This window comes from Lacerta agilis, chromosome 7, assembly GCF_009819535.1.
Source record: "Lacerta agilis isolate rLacAgi1 chromosome 7, rLacAgi1.pri, whole genome shotgun sequence".
NCBI classification, from domain to species: Eukaryota; Metazoa; Chordata; class Lepidosauria; order Squamata; family Lacertidae; genus Lacerta; species Lacerta agilis.
Window position 1 is genome coordinate 57,162,398 of NC_046318.1, and position 7,989 is coordinate 57,170,386.

Consider the following 7,989-nt stretch of genomic DNA (forward strand, 5'->3'; position numbering starts at 1 on the left):
CTGAAGGTTGGGGATGCCTGCTTTAGCTCCTCAATTTAGACATGCTGATATAAGAATTTGCCACTTGGGCTGCAATGTTAAATACAATTACAAGGGAAAGTAGGCCCAATAGGACTTACTTCTGACACTGTGTTAATCTCCTGTATTATTTGTGTTGCAATAATAGCAGTAGCTGTTGTCTTTGTCCATGGAGTTTTCTTGGCAGGGATACTGGAGTGGCTTGAAGAATTGATGCTTTTGAATTATGGTGCTGGAGGAGACTCTTGAGAGTCCCATGGACTGCAAGAAGATCAAACCTATCCATTCTTAAAGAAATCAGCCCTGAGTGCTCACTGGAAGGACAGATCCTGAAGTTGAGGCTCCAGTACTTTGGCCACCTCATGAGAAGAGAAGACTCCCTGGAAAAGACCCTGATGTTGGGAAAGATGGAGGGCACAAGGAGAAGGGGATGACAGAGGATGAGATGGTTGGACAGTGTTCTCGAAGCTACTAACATGAGTTTGGCCAAAGTGTGAGAGGCAGTGAAGGATAGGCGTGCTTGGCATGCTCTGGTCCATGGGGTCACAAAGAGTCGGACACGACTGAACGACTGAACAACAACAAATAGCAGTAGCTTTCAAATGGTTATTCAAATAAACATGAATACGTATGCAATTGTTCATATTGGGTAATGTTAACTAAATTTACTAAAGTAGACTTATTGTAACTAATGGACCCAACTTCGGGTCCACCCACCCTTCTATTTTCCTCTGTGATTTCAAGTCACAAGCCTGAGAGGTTTTTTATTTTGTCCTGCTACTTTCCCTGGGAAAACCTGCTGTTTACTGCTGAATCAAACCAAATGTCAATCTGCAGAAAACCCAGCTGGCATTTGTTCTGATTCAGCAGGGAACAGTCGGTTTTTCCCGGGAAAGTGGCAGGACCCAAAAATGCCCCCTCTGAAACCCATGTCTTGAAATCACGGGACAAATGGAAATGTTATGTGCCCTTACTTGTGTTCATTCATTTCAATGGATCTGCTTTCAATACAATTTATTGGAATCCCTACTATTGTTCTTAAGTTCATATGTACTTGGGAGAGACATAATTCAAAATGTACAAAAAACAGAGAGCTAAAGATAGCAGATACTGTTTTTTAGCCTATTCATACCTCTGTCATATTGAGAGCACATCTACTATATGTCCAGAGCCTTAGCAATGTTCATATTAGACACGTAATGTCAAGTGTGGATGTGTTTACACTTATTCTTTTCCCACAGCATTCAGAAGAGGCACAAGTAGAAGCTAATTAATTTTGTAAGTCACTGATGACAGCCATAACAGTTGAACAAAACAGAGCAACAAGTCAATTACGTGTTGTCACCTGCAATGTGTAAAAATACCTTTTTAATTCTCCCTTGTCTTTCCAGCGTCAAGTTTTTTACAGTACAAAAGATTCTAATTTTATATCTTGTACAAGTTGTGAAAATTGAATTGGATTCACTGCTTATTTTTGTTGAATGCCTGCACCACTCTGTTGTGACTATTTGAGGGTAGGGAGACTGTTTACTCTCATGATGGAAACGGGTAGCAAGTTTGCATTCCTTGAGAATAGCTCCCATATGAAGTATTTTTCCTAACTTTATAGGGGCAATCATTTTATTTCTTTTACTTAGCTAAATATAAAGTACACACACACACACACACACACACACACACACAAAATTCTGACAGAAATGCATTTGTGCATATGTGGATATGGTATATATTTGCTCTATCAAGCTCTAGGGAGTTAGTGACATTCAAAGGCTAAGTAAGGTATAATTAAGTTTGTGATTAAACTGAGTATAATTACGTTAGTTACAGAGTGGGGACAGGAAGGTTAACTTAAGTAATGGTGCACTAGCCTTTTAACCTTTACCAACGCAGTTCTATAAATGTCTACTTAGAAGTGAGCCCCATTGAGTTTAAGGGACTTGCTCCAAGGTAAGAGTGTAAACCACAGAGCCTAGGGCTTGCTGATCAGAAGGTCAGCGGGTGAGCTCCTGTTGTTCGGTCTCAGCTCCTGCCCACCTAGCAGTTTGAAAGCACTTCAAAGTGCAAGTAGATAAATAGGAAGGTATACAGCATTGCCGTGCGCTGCTCTGGTTTGCTTAGTCATGCTGGCCACATGACCTGGACGCTGTCTGTGGACAAACGGCGGCTCCCTCAGCCTATAGAGCGAGATGAGCGCCACAACCCCAGAGTCGTCTGCGAATGGACCTAACGGTCAGGGGTACCTTTACCTTTACCTAAAAGTGTATGAGATTGCAGCATAGGTCTCCAGTATAAATATCCCATAAACTGTCTGTAAGACTGATTCCCTCCCCACACTTTGACTATATTTCCTTAGTATCTGGTACATAAATGGTCATTTTTCCTGACCATATTTGAAACAGTAGTGGGATGAGGCCGGTGAAAAATCCACTATGTTGACAGTATGAGTAGTATTTCTATTCTGTAAATCAGGGATGGCTAACCTGCAGCCCTCCAGCAGTGGCGGACCTTGGGGACTCAAATTTCGGCAGTGAGAATTGGGTATGGGTGTGATCTAACAAAGGCAACCTGAGTATGTGTTTATAAATTACTGCATAAAAGGTAAAGGGACCCCTGACCATTAGGTCCAGTCGTGTCTGACTCTGGGGTTGCGGCGCTCATCTCGTGATACTGGCCAAGGGAGCCAGCGTACAGCTTCTGGGTCATGTGGCCAGCATGACTAAGCCGCTTCTGGCGAACCAGGCAAACACCGTTTACCTTCCCGCTGGAGCGGTACCTCTTTATCTACTTGCACTTTGACGTGCTTTCAAACTACTAGGTTGGCATAAAAGGGTAGGATATAATAATTTGTGTTTTGCAGCAAATTGAGGTAACAAGTGATGAGAAAAACTAGCTGATGGTTAACTTTTTGGTCATTATTTTTAAGCCATCACAGATAGAGCCTATTTTTTGTGGTCCTTTAAAATAGCCCTCCCCAAATTGGTGCCCTCCATATGACTCCAGCTCCTATCCACTTCAGACTGCCTGGTCAGGTGCTAGGTTTGATGGGAACTGTAGACCAAGGACAACTGAAGGGTACCATGTATAGCTTCTAGGTGCCTTCTGCCCCTAGTCAGAATAGAATATAAATTGAAATGTGAATAACAAAGTGAGGCCACCATGTTGATGCAGGTATGTCCTTTACATATGGACGGCGTACCCACCAACATTTCACTGATCATTCCATAATGATAATTTTACCATTTATACCCTGCACATCTTACTGGGTTTCCGCAGCCACTCTGGGCAGCTTCCAACATATATAAAAACATAATAAAACATTAAACATTAAAAAAAAAACTTCCATATACAGGATTGCCTTCAGATGGCTCAGGGGTCAGATAAATTAATACCCTCTAGCATTTCTCCAATGAAAATAGGGACATCCTAAGGAAAAGTGGGACGTTCGGGAATCAAATCAGACATTCGGGAGTCAAATCAGAAACCAGGATGGCTTCTTTAAATCAGAGATGTCCCTGGGAAATAGGGACACTTGAGGGCGTGGGATGGAGTGTTTATGGATTTCCATATGGTCATCTCCTCCTCCACCTGTTCTCCTCCTCCACGTGGCTTTAAATGTCTTCCATAAGGGTTGATGTGTTCAGCCCTACTGCTAATTCTACTAGTTGCATGAAAATTTGTTGATGCTAGATCTTTAAACACAGAAACATAGAAGTGAGCCATTAAAAAACATCCTATAGAAACATTTTTATTATAAAGGAACAGTACAGCTTTACAACAGTACAACAATACAGCTAGATCAAAACCAGCTAATTTTCCAGGTTTTTGACAAGTGGCATGGTGTTTTGAGGGAAGTATATCTTCTCTTAAAATCCCACAATGAAAGTTGAATCTATTGAGTTTTGATTCAAAAGCACAGTATTTAAATTTATCAAAGGAGAAACCAGCAAAAGAATATTGCAGTGTAATCTCACTTCTTAATATGAATCTTCCTGTTCTGGGTTTCAAGCAGCCAACCCTTTCCTACTCCAGAAGGCCATTCCATCCTGACCTCCTGTCTTCCACTTTTCATTTCTAACAGACAGCCAGCATTCCAAGGCTACTCAGCATCATGAGTCTTCATTGGGCTGAATGTGTGTGAGAATTGGGTAAGGGGTGTACAGCACCTAAAGAGAATTATATGAAAATGATGTAAAGATGGTATTTAACACCTGTTAAATTGTCAAAAATGTAAATGTACAGAAAAAGAGATAATAAGTGTTGGAAGTGTAAAGAGGCAAAAGGTACATTTTATCATGTGGTGGCAATGTAAGGTCATAAAAAGTTTTTGGGAAATGATCTATAATGAATTGAAAAAAATGTTAAAAATAACCTTTGTTAAAAAACCTGAAGTTTCCTTAATAGGTATAACTGGAACGGATATACCGAAAGAATATAAAGGTTTGTGTTTGCAACAACAGCTGCACGGACATTGATAGCCCAACATTGGAAAGACGAACGAGTCCCAACTGAAGAAGATTGGCAACTTAAATTAATGGAATATGCTGAAATGGCTAAATTAACTGGAAGACTAAGAAACCAAGAGGACAACAAATATAAAAAAGATTGGAAAATGTTTATTGCATATTTACAAAACCATTGTAAGGAAGTTAATACAGTAGCAGGATTTTTTTTTTTTTTAAAAAACCAATTGTAATATTAAGGACAATGTTTAAAATTGGAAATATTTAAAGAAAATAAAATTATAGACATGTACAATATAAGAAAATAGAAAAGAACCGGGGGGAGGGAATGGAAGGAAGTCAAGGGATCTGAGGAAACCCAAAATATGAATTGAATATGGTATGGAAATGTTTTATTTTCTATTTTAATTTTAATTGCGTTTGATTGTGGATAATAATAAGAATAAGAATTGGGTAAGGGATTGTGTGTTTAGTTTATTATTTTTGTACTTTGTCACACCTCTGTGTTCTCCAGAGCATACAAATACCTCCCTTCCTCTTGCTTCTCAGTGAACCATTTGGGCTCCATTTCTGTCAGTCACTCACCTGTGTTTGCTATTAGAAGGGTTAATATTTATGCCAGCACATTAATGCATTTGCACAATTAATTTGTTTCTGGTATAAAATGTGCATGAAATATATTATGATACAGTTGTATATGGGATGACAATGGCTTCAACTTTATATTATTTGTTATTTTTCTTAAATGATCCTTTTGATGAACTCTTAGGCTGCATCTCATATAAAGCATTTAAAATGAATTGATAGCTATTGTGTGTGTGTCAAGTATTGCCCCTCACCTGGAACATGGCTTACTATTCCCAAACAAATGATTGTATAGTATTTTAAAGCTTTAACAACTGTAGGATCAGTGGAAGTATGTTTGTGAGTTTTAACCATTCTATGTAAACCATTCCTTATCATCAGAGGGTTATCTTTTGACATTGCAGTGAGATAGAACTATACAGTAAATAATGGATTGTGAGATGCAGCCAGGCTTGCAGAAAATAACTATTTGAGGGATGGTGCATGAACAGAAAGCTGTAATTTTGACAGGTGGCAAGGTGTCGTGTCACCAAGCCCTCCTAAAGCCTCATATCTCATACCTATTGATTAATGGCTCTAATTAAGGAATGAAATCAAGCATGTGAAGACAGCGGATCGCTTTAGGTCCTTGTTTGGTAGTTTTCTCTTCCTGGCATACAACTCATCCATCTAAATATCACTGCTCTTTCATTTATTACAGCCGGATGATACCAAAAAGGAAGTTGAGGGGGTCCATGCTGAGCTTGTCATTCCAGAACTTGATTTGGTAAGAACTGAGGTAAGGAGATGTGTTAGAACATCATTGGAATGATTGTGGTATTATTGGTTTGCAAAACATCCTGGAAAAAAAATGAGAAAGAAGAAGAATGGTAACTGTTCTGCAATTGTATTGCTTAAGGCCCAAATCCTGGTGCCAGGTACAGTTTGTTATGTGCATGACTTGGTCTTGAACGAAATGAATTCAGATTTATTCCAGTGTAATTGGGAGTGAAAAGCAACTGTTAAAGGTATACTCACACACCAAGTTTGAGATTTATTCAAATTTGATTATCTTAAATCTAGGGATTTTCCAGGAGGAGGAGGAGGGGATATGCTCAAAATGTTGTATGTATATCTTTTGGAAAGAAAAATTTGAAAATGAGGTGAAATAGGAGGGCTTTGTTAGTAAGCCCAGCAAATCAGGTTATATTAATGAATCTTGAATACTATCTGCCTTGCTGCAAGTATGCACTCTGCTTACTAACAAGACCAAAAGTCTGACATTATGCTACACTGCTAAACAAGTCCCTAGGGGAGAAAGAAATGCTACTTCCCCCTGAATTATAATGCTAAAGCTTTGAATCTTTTGCAGGCTAGCTGGAGAGAGCCACCACCTGGAAACTCCAGAATACAAGGGATTTGGGGGGAGGGTGTCATTTTTTAAACAAAACAAAACAAAACTGTGACTAAAAGTGGGGAGAATCTGATACACATGTAAAAAATAAAGTTTGTTATTCAACAGTAACTCAGAAAGGTGGAAGTTTCTATTTAACTTCAAGGAAGCATCCATTAACATGGAATAGTTGTGTAAATATACTTCATACCACCTTCTTAAAGCAAGCAAGGAAGGAAAATTTACGATGCACAGATTTTATTGATACAAACTAATTAATTACATAATATGGAAGGTATATTGTTTCAGTCTATCAAGCACACTTAAGGTGAGGTAGGGCAAGGCTTGATTCTCCTGTGAGTGACAGCTGAAATCTACTCTGAGCACAATGATTGTAAGATACTGGACCCTTAATGTGACAATCCTATACTGGTCTACTCGGAAATAAGTCCCAGGGAATAAGCATGTATAGGACTGTAGTGTTAGTTTGCAAAGAAGGCTGTGCAAAACAGAAGCCTGGTGAATATTTTATTGGCTATGCTTTTAATTTCTGCTTTGAGATTTTTATGTTTCCCATGATCAAGAGTGTGGGGTCCTTGTTGTGAATCAAAACTTGAGGTAAAAACAATGAATTTTAAATGATTTAATAAAAATGTTTAGCGTGTTGGAAAGTAGAAGCATTTCGTTTCTGCCATAGACACAGTTTTGTTTTAGCAAGTTGCATTTCGAAATTTTATCATTGCAAGGTAACAGCAGGAAAAAATATAATTCGGTGTATTCCCCCTTTGTGTCATCATCTTTATATGTGTCGGTATACAATGGTAAACCTGGGCTTTAACCCAAAAGTGTGGAATGGGTTTTAGACAAGTCATACATATCAAAGCTACTGGTAAAATATTAGGAGGATATGATAACACTGTGATGAATACTAATGAATATCTAATACTAATGAATTGCAAACAGACCCTTTCCCAATGTTTAGATGTATAACAGTTTGTGTAAAATACTGAGTGTGAGGAAACCATTGGTAAATGTGGTATATATGTCTCCTTTTAGATATTGATTGCAAAGGTAATACATGACAAGAAAAGCTTCACACAGGATCAATTAAAACAGGACTGATTGTGTAGTGTTTTATTAATTGAATAAAGCATCATGCATAAAGAAGCTCCAAGAAGCAAAGTTCCTTTCCATTTATTTGATCAGTTAAGCTTCCTCTATTGCTCTTTATAAATTAATTTTGCAGATTACCTCATCTTTTTATTTATTTTTAAGAGCCTCTGTTGAAAGATTAGAGATAACGATAAAATCATTGCTTACTGAAGCAAGCAGACTTTGAATCCAGCTATGCACATTAGAAAGATGTTACACACTGCATACTTTTAATAATGATCATTTAGAAGATAATTTTAGCATCCACACAAGAGAAAAATGGATTTTTGATGAGTTCTTATATGACCATATGTGGTATTAGTCAGTGTGAGGTATTGCTAGCAAGCTCATTGCTTTCAAAAATCAAAGTTAAATGGTTCATCTATCATCAGAATTTGTGTC